At 39.3% G+C, this 7976-nt stretch overlaps 1 long non-coding RNA gene across 2 annotated transcripts in view; it reads right to left on the bottom strand.

Annotated features, from left to right (window-relative positions):
• Positions 1-3488: 3488 nt before the first annotated feature.
• LOC118391545 (uncharacterized) overlaps positions 3489-7976 on the bottom strand; it is a 9858-nt gene continuing 5370 nt past the window's right edge. The window contains exons 3-4 of one of the 2 annotated variants that reach the window (XR_004827161.2): positions 5064-7154; positions 3489-5026 (exon numbers count right to left, since the gene is read on the bottom strand). This is a non-coding gene — a long non-coding RNA (uncharacterized LOC118391545). Of the gene's footprint in view, positions 7155-7976 lie in introns of both variants that reach the window. The other variant, XR_004827160.2, reaches the window with a different exon arrangement.

Below are 7976 nucleotides of genomic sequence, written 5' to 3'. Positions count from 1 at the left end.
CTCTTAACTAACCTATGTTCTATATTAGCAGGTTATATCACATAAATACATCCTGCCTTCTCTTAACTAACCTGTTCTATATTAGCAGGTTATATCACATAAATACATCCTGCCTTCTCTTAACTAACCTGTTCTATATTAGCAGGTTATATCACATAAATACATCCTGCCTTCTCTTAACTAACCTATGTTCTATATTAGCAGGTTATATCACATAAATACATCCTGCCTTCTCTTAACTAACCTGTTCTATATTAGCAGGTTATATCACATAAATACATCCTGCCTTCTCTTAACTAACCTATGTTCTATATTAACAGGTTATATCACATAAATACATCCTGCCTTCTCTTAACTAACCTGTTCTATATTAACAGGTTATATCACATAAATACATCCTGCCTTCTCTTAACTAACCTGTTCTATATTAGCAGGTTATATCACATAAATACATCCTGCCTTCTCTTAACTAACCTGTTCTATATTAGCAGGTTATATCACATAAATACATCCTGCCTTCTCTTAACTAACCTATGTTCTATATTAGCAGGTTATATCACATAAATACATCCTGCCTTCTCTTAACTAACCTATGTTCTATATTAGCAGGTTATATCACATAAATACATCCTGCCTTCTCTTAACTAACCTGTTCTATATTAGCAGGTTATATCACATAAATACATCCTGCCTTCTCTTAACTAACCTGTTCTATATTAGCAGGTTATATCACATAAATACATCCTGCCTTCTCTTAACTAACCTGTTCTATATTAGCAGGTTATATCACATAAATACATCCTGCCTTCTCTTAACTAACCTGTTCTATATTAGCAGGTTATATCACATAAATACATCCTGCCTTCTCTTAACTAACCTACGTTCTATATTAGCAGGTTATATATCACATAAATACATCCTGCCTTCTCTTAACTAACCTGTTCTATATTAGCAGGTTATATCACATAAATACATCCTGCCTTCTCTTAACTAACCTGTTCTATATTAACAGGTTATATCACATAAATACATCCTGCCTTCTCTTAACTAACCTGTTCTATATTAGCAGGTTATATCACATAAATACATCCTGCCTTCTCTTAACTAACCTGTTCTATATTAACAGGTTATATCACATAAATACATCCTGCCTTCTCTTAACTAACCTGTTCTATATTAGCAGGTTATATCACATAAATACATCCTGCCTTCTCTTAACTAACCTGTTCTATATTAGCAGGTTATATCACATAAATACATCCTGCCTTCTCTTAACTAACCTGTTCTATATTAACAGGTTATATCACATAAATACATCCTGCCTTCTCTTAACTAACCTGTTCTATATTAGCAGGTTATATCACATAAATACATCCTGCCTTCTCTTAACTAACCTGTTCTATATTAGCAGGTTATATCACATAAATACATCCTGCCTTCTCTTAACTAACCTATGTTCTATATTAGCAGGTTATATCACATAAATACATCCTGCCTTCTCTTAACTAACCTGTTCTATATTAGCAGGTTATATCACATAAATACATCCTGCCTTCTCTTAACTAACCTGTTCTATATTAGCAGGTTATATCACATAAATACATCCTGCCTTCTCTTAACTAACCTATGTTCTATATTAGCAGGTTATATCACATAAATACATCCTGCCTTCTCTTAACTAACCTGTTCTATATTAGCAGGTTATATCACATAAATACATCCTGCCTTCTCTTAACTAACCTATGTTCTATATTAGCAGGTTATATCACATAAATACATCCTGCCTTCTCTTAACTAACCTAATGTTCTATATTAGCAGGTTATATCACATAAATACATCCTGCCTTCTCTTAACTAACCTGTTCTATATTAGCAGGTTATATCACATAAATACATCCTGCCTTCTCTTAACTAACCTGTTCTATATTAACAGGTTATATCACATAAATACATCCTGCCTTCTCTTAACTAACCTATGTTCTATATTAGCAGGTTATATCACATAAATACATCCTTCCTTCTCTTAACTAACCTATGTTCTATATTAACAGGTTATATCACATAAATACATCCTGCCTTCTCTTAACTAACCTATGTTCTATATTAGCAGGTTATATCACATAAATACATCCTGCCTTCTCTTAACTAACCTATGTTCTATATTAGCAGGTTATATCACATAAATACATCCTGCCTCCTCTTAACTAACCTGTTCTATATTAGCAGGTTATATCACATAAATACATCCTGCCTTCTCTTAACTAACCTATGTTCTATATTAGCAGGTTATATCACATAAATACATCCTGCCTTCTCTTAACTAACCTGTTCTATATTAGCAGGTTATATCACATAAATACATCCTGCCTTCTCTTAACTAACCTGTTCTATATTAGCAGGTTATATCACATAAATACATCCTGCCTTCTCTTAACTAACCTGTTCTATATTAACAGGTTATATCACATAAATACATCCTGCCTTCTCTTAACTAACCTGTTCTATATTAGCAGGTTATATCACATAAATACATCCTGCCTTCTCTTAACTAACCTGTTCTATATTAGCAGGTTATATCACATAAATACATCCTGCCTTCTCTTAACTAACCTATGTTCTATATTAACAGGTTATATCACATAAATACATCCTGCCTTCTCTTAACTAACCTATGTTCTATATTAGCAGGTTATATCACATAAATACATCCTGCCTTCTCTTAACTAACCTATGTTCTATATTAACAGGTTATATCACATAAATACATCCTGCCTTCTCTTAACTAACCTATGTTCTATATTAACAGGTTATATCACATAAATACATCCTGCCTTCTCTTAACTAACCTATGTTCTATATTAGCAGGTTATATCACATAAATACATCCTGCCTTCTCTTAACTAACCTATGTTCTATATTAGCAGGTTATATCACAAAAATACATCATGCCTTCTCTTAACTAACCTGTTCTATATTAGCAGGTTATATCACATAAATACATCCTGCCTTCTCTTAACTAACCTATGTTCTATATTAGCAGGTTATATCACATAAATACATCCTGCCTTCTCTTAACTAACCTATGTTCTATATTAACAGGTTATATCACATAAATACATCCTGCCTTCTCTTAACTAACCTATGTTCTATATTAGCAGGTTATATCACATAAATACATCCTGCCTTCTCTTAACTAACCTATGTTCTATATTAGCAGGTTATATCACAAAAATACATCCCGCCTTCTCTTAACTAACCTGTTCTATATTAGCAGGTTAGATCACAAAAATACATCCTGCCTTCTCTTAACTAACCTATCACATATATACAGTGGGGCAAAAAAGTATTTAGTCAGCCACCAATTGTGGAAGTTCTCCCACTTAAAAAGATGAGAGAGGCCTGTCATTTTCATCATAGGTACACTTCAACTAAGACAGACAAAATTAGGGAAAAAAACAGAAAATCTCATTGTAGGATTTTTAATTAATTTATTTGCAAATTATGGTGGAAAATAAGTATTTGGTCACCTACAAACAAGCAAGATTTCTGGCTCTCACAGACCTGTAACTTCTTCAAGAGGCTCCTCTGTCCTCCACTCATTACCTGTAGTTATGGCACCTGTTTGAACTTGTTATCAGTATAAAAGACACCTGTCCACAACCTCAAATAGTCACACTCCAAATTCCACTATGGCCAAGACCAAAGAGCTGTCAAAGGACACCAGAAACAAAATTGTAGACCTGCACCAGGCTGGGAAGACTGGATCTGCAATAGGTAAGCAGCTTGGTTTGAAGAAATCAACTGTGGGAGCAATTATTAGGAAATGGAAGACATACAAGACCACTGATAATCTCCCTCGATCCTGGGCTCCAACCAAGATCTCACCCCGTGGGGTCAAAATGATCACAAGAACGGTGAGCAAAAATCCCAGAACCACACGGGGGGACCTAGTGAATGACTTGCAGAGAGCTGGGACCAAAGTAACAAAGCCTACCATCAGTAACACACTACGCCGCCAGGGACTCAAATCCTGTAGTGCCAGACGTGTCCCCCTGCTTCAGCCAGCACATGTCCAGGCCCGTCTGAAGTTTGCTAGAGAGCATTTGGATGATCCAGAAGAATATTGGGAGAATGTCATATGGTCAGATGAAACCAAAATATAACTTTTTGGTAAAAACTCAACTCGTCGTGTTTGGAGGACAAAGAATGCTGAGTTGCATCCAAAGAACACCATACCTACTGTGAAGCATGGGGGTGGAAACATCATGCTTTGGGGCTGTTTTTCTGCAAAGGGACCAGGACGACTGATCCGTGTAAAGGAAATAATAAATGGGGTCATGTATCGTGAGATTTTGAGTGAAAAACTCCTTCCATCAGCAAGGGCATTGAAGATGAAACGTGGCTGGGTCTTTCAGCATGACAATGATCCCAAACACACTGCCCGGGCAACAAAGGAGTGGCTTCGTAAGAAGCATTTCAAGGTCCTGGAGTGGCCTAGCCAGTCTCCAGATCTCAACCCCATAGAAAATATTTGGAGGGAGTTGAAAGTCCGTGTTGCCCAGCAACAGCCCCAAAACATCACTGCTATAGAGGAGATCTGCATGGAGGAATGTGCCAAAATACCAGCAACAGTGTGTGAAAAATTTGTGAAGACTTACAGAAAACATTTGACCTCTGTCATTGCCAACAAAGGGTATATAACAAAGTATTGAGATAAACTTTTGTTATTGACCAAATACTTATTTTCCACCATAATTTGCGAATAAATTCATTAAAAATCCTACAATGTGATTTTCTGGATTTTTTCCCCTCATGTTGTCTGTCGTAGTTGAAGTGTACCTATGATGAAAATTACAGGCCTCTCATCTTTTTAAGTGGGAGAACTTGCACAATTGGTGGCTGACTAAATACTTTTTTTGCCCCACTATACGTCCTGCCTTCTCTTAACTTACCTATCACATATATACGTCCTGCCTTCTCTTAACTAACCTATCACATATATACGTCCTGCCTTCTCTTAACTAACCTATCACATATATACGTCCTGCCTTCTCTTAACTAACCTATCACATATATACGGGCGATGGCAGATGGGTGCGGTTGTACAAACAGCTGACCCGCGCAGCACTAATAGTCATCACAGGTATGTTGGAAGCAAGACGTTAAGCCACAGGTAGCCTAACTGCCAAAATAAAGGAAACAACTAACAAGTTTCTTAATAGGGTGTTGGGACACCATGAACCAGAATAGCTTCTATGCACCTTGACATAGATTCTACACGTGTCTGGACCTCTATTGGAGGGATGCAACAACATTCTTCCACAAGAAATTCCATAATTTGGTGTTTTGTTGATGGAAAACTCTGTCTCAGGTGGAATCTCCCATAAGTGTTCAATTGGTGTGAGATGTGGTGACTGTGACGGCCATGGCTTATGGTTTGCAGAGTTTTTCTGCTCATCAAACCATCAGTTACCACTTGTGCCCTGTGGATGGGGCATTGTCATCCTATGGGGGCATAGCAATGGTAGCCAAAACAATGGCCTGCCCGGCATTTTTATACATGACCCTAATGGGATGTTAATTGACTCAGGAGCCACACCTGTGTGGAATACACTTTCAATACACTTTGTATCCCTCATTTTGGCAGTTCCCTGTACATTGGCTGATGTTGAATTCCTCACAGTGCAATAGAGCCTCAGGTCAGGCATTAGCCTAAGTCTAACATTAGCCTTGGTCTAACATTAGCCTTGGTCTAACATTAGCCTTGGTCTAACATTAGCCTTGGTCTAACATTAGCCTTGGTCTAACATCAGGTATTTATTGATCTCAAGCTTAGAACCACAGTGGCATATGTCACAACATGTTCCCTTTTGAAGACTAATCACTTAGTCACAGAGAGACGGCCTGGGAATTATGTTGAGAAGCTAGGGCCAAAGTTACTTTCATAGTTTTTGTCCAGCACCGTTACATTTAATCGTAGAAAGGTATGTAGCCTAGGAGGGGGAGTACAGGGGGTCCTGGGCTGGATCCCAAATGGTTCACTATATAGTGCACTACCTTTGTCCAGGGACCACTCTGGTCAAAAGTAGTGCACTATATAAGGAATAGGATGCCATTTGGGCCACAGCCCTGGATGTATTAATGTCTTCCCTTGGCCTCCCTGGAGATTTCTCTCCAAGGAGAATTTCTCACTTTCCCAGACTCCACCCTCTGCAGGCTGGAATGGTGGGTCTTCCTGCGACCTGCTGGCACAGATTGAGGAATTGATAGTGGACTGATACACCAGGAAGGACCACGGGAGGGGACAAACCACTTCTGGCCTTTAACAAGACCACAATGCACTTCTCCTGGGGGCTATAAAGCGTGCCGGTCGGCAGGAGGAGGAGGTGGAAGGGAGGAAAGGTCCACTGAGGGGAAGAGTGATTTCCTTGCTTGAGGGTGCTCTTCTGTGAAAGCATGAAGCTGAGCCAAGCAAGACATCTGTTAAATGTCTAAAGAACAACAAAGGCCCCAGCACTTGCAAGTCCTCCACTCTAAGGCCATCTATTTGAGGACTGAGGAGTGAGTCATTAAGGGAGGATCTGAATACTCACTCTCAAACTGGGCACCAAAAAGAAGACAAGGATAGAACGAAACATCCGTTTGATTGGTGAGCCATCCGTTACACTGGTCCAATGTCTGACATGACCCAGAGGTCATGTTTCATGGTTATCTCATGTGGACACGAGGTAAAAGAGGCAGTCTTTTCAAGCTGGTCTTTCCTGGTAAAGGGTAAGTTAAAGAGGGCAGTGATGTCTCTCAGCCAGGTCCTTCCTTCCATCTTTTCCGCATCCACAGTGTGGGCATGGCCCTGTGTCCAGTCTGTAGACCCCCCAGTCTAGTACCACACACAACCTGCAGCTCAGACAGCACATGCTGGATCCATCACTGGTCGTGAATGGGCCCCAATGGAGCATGGACAGACAGGTCAACATGTCAGCGCCTAATCAAGACTGCAGCAGCAGCCCCTCTCATTGTGTGAATGGAGTGGGTGGAGTCGTCTGTGTGTGTGTGAGGGAAACCTGCCTGGGCATGCGGGTCGAGCAGGCGGGTCGAGGTGTTGATGTTGTTGAACGGTCTCTTCATTGTTTCTGTCACCTGTTGACTGACACCATCTGTAAAGACACACTGCTTTAGCTAAGGCAGCCGGTGGCTGGAGACCGGTGGACAACATGTTTCATATCAGATCTGCTGCTCAACAGCCCAGCTTCCTCTCCAAAAACAAATTACCTTTTTCACAACCCAAAACTATGTTTTGGAATTTGTTTCATTAGTCCATTGTTGACATAATCCCAAAATATTTTGCTTGTCAGCAATCAAGTTTTCAACATATGTAATTTTCAAAATACAGAAATAATCCCTGTATGATGTATTATGCATCATACTGGGATCATTTTTGAAGGTTACACATTTTGAAAATGTGATTGTTGACAAGCAAAACATTTTGGGACTATGTCAACAATGGACAAATTTAAAAAATAACAGATTTTGGGTGTAATTTTCCTTAAAGTTGAAAAATGTAGAAGCACAAAGATATTTAGAAGCAGGTAATAAGCCATTTTCTTTATAGTAATGGTGAAACAGTCATGAATCTGCGCTCAGTGTATTCTCCATGGCACTCAGGGGCTGCAGTACAGTGAAGTAATCATTGCAACCATTATCATCTGGGCAATTTTTTTCTAGGCGCACTGGTGCTCCTAAATTATAATTCCAGGTCGCACAGCAAGACAGTTAGACGCATATGCGAGTAAAATGGTCACACTGTAGTGCCCTGTATGCTATTGTGATGCACCTCCCTGAGATAGAGGGATGTAGCACACCTGGATGAAATGCAGCCCATGTCATTCAAAGGTGTGGACAGAATGCAGACTGTGACCTGGGAATGATACTAGTAAAACTAAGATGATCTCCCAACTGAGCTTTTCCACCACTCTTAG

The sequence above is a fragment of the Oncorhynchus keta genome, chromosome 12, assembly GCF_023373465.1.
Source record: "Oncorhynchus keta strain PuntledgeMale-10-30-2019 chromosome 12, Oket_V2, whole genome shotgun sequence".
NCBI classification, from domain to species: domain Eukaryota; kingdom Metazoa; phylum Chordata; class Actinopteri; order Salmoniformes; family Salmonidae; genus Oncorhynchus; species Oncorhynchus keta.
This window is presented reverse-complemented; position numbering and strand designations above follow the sequence as displayed.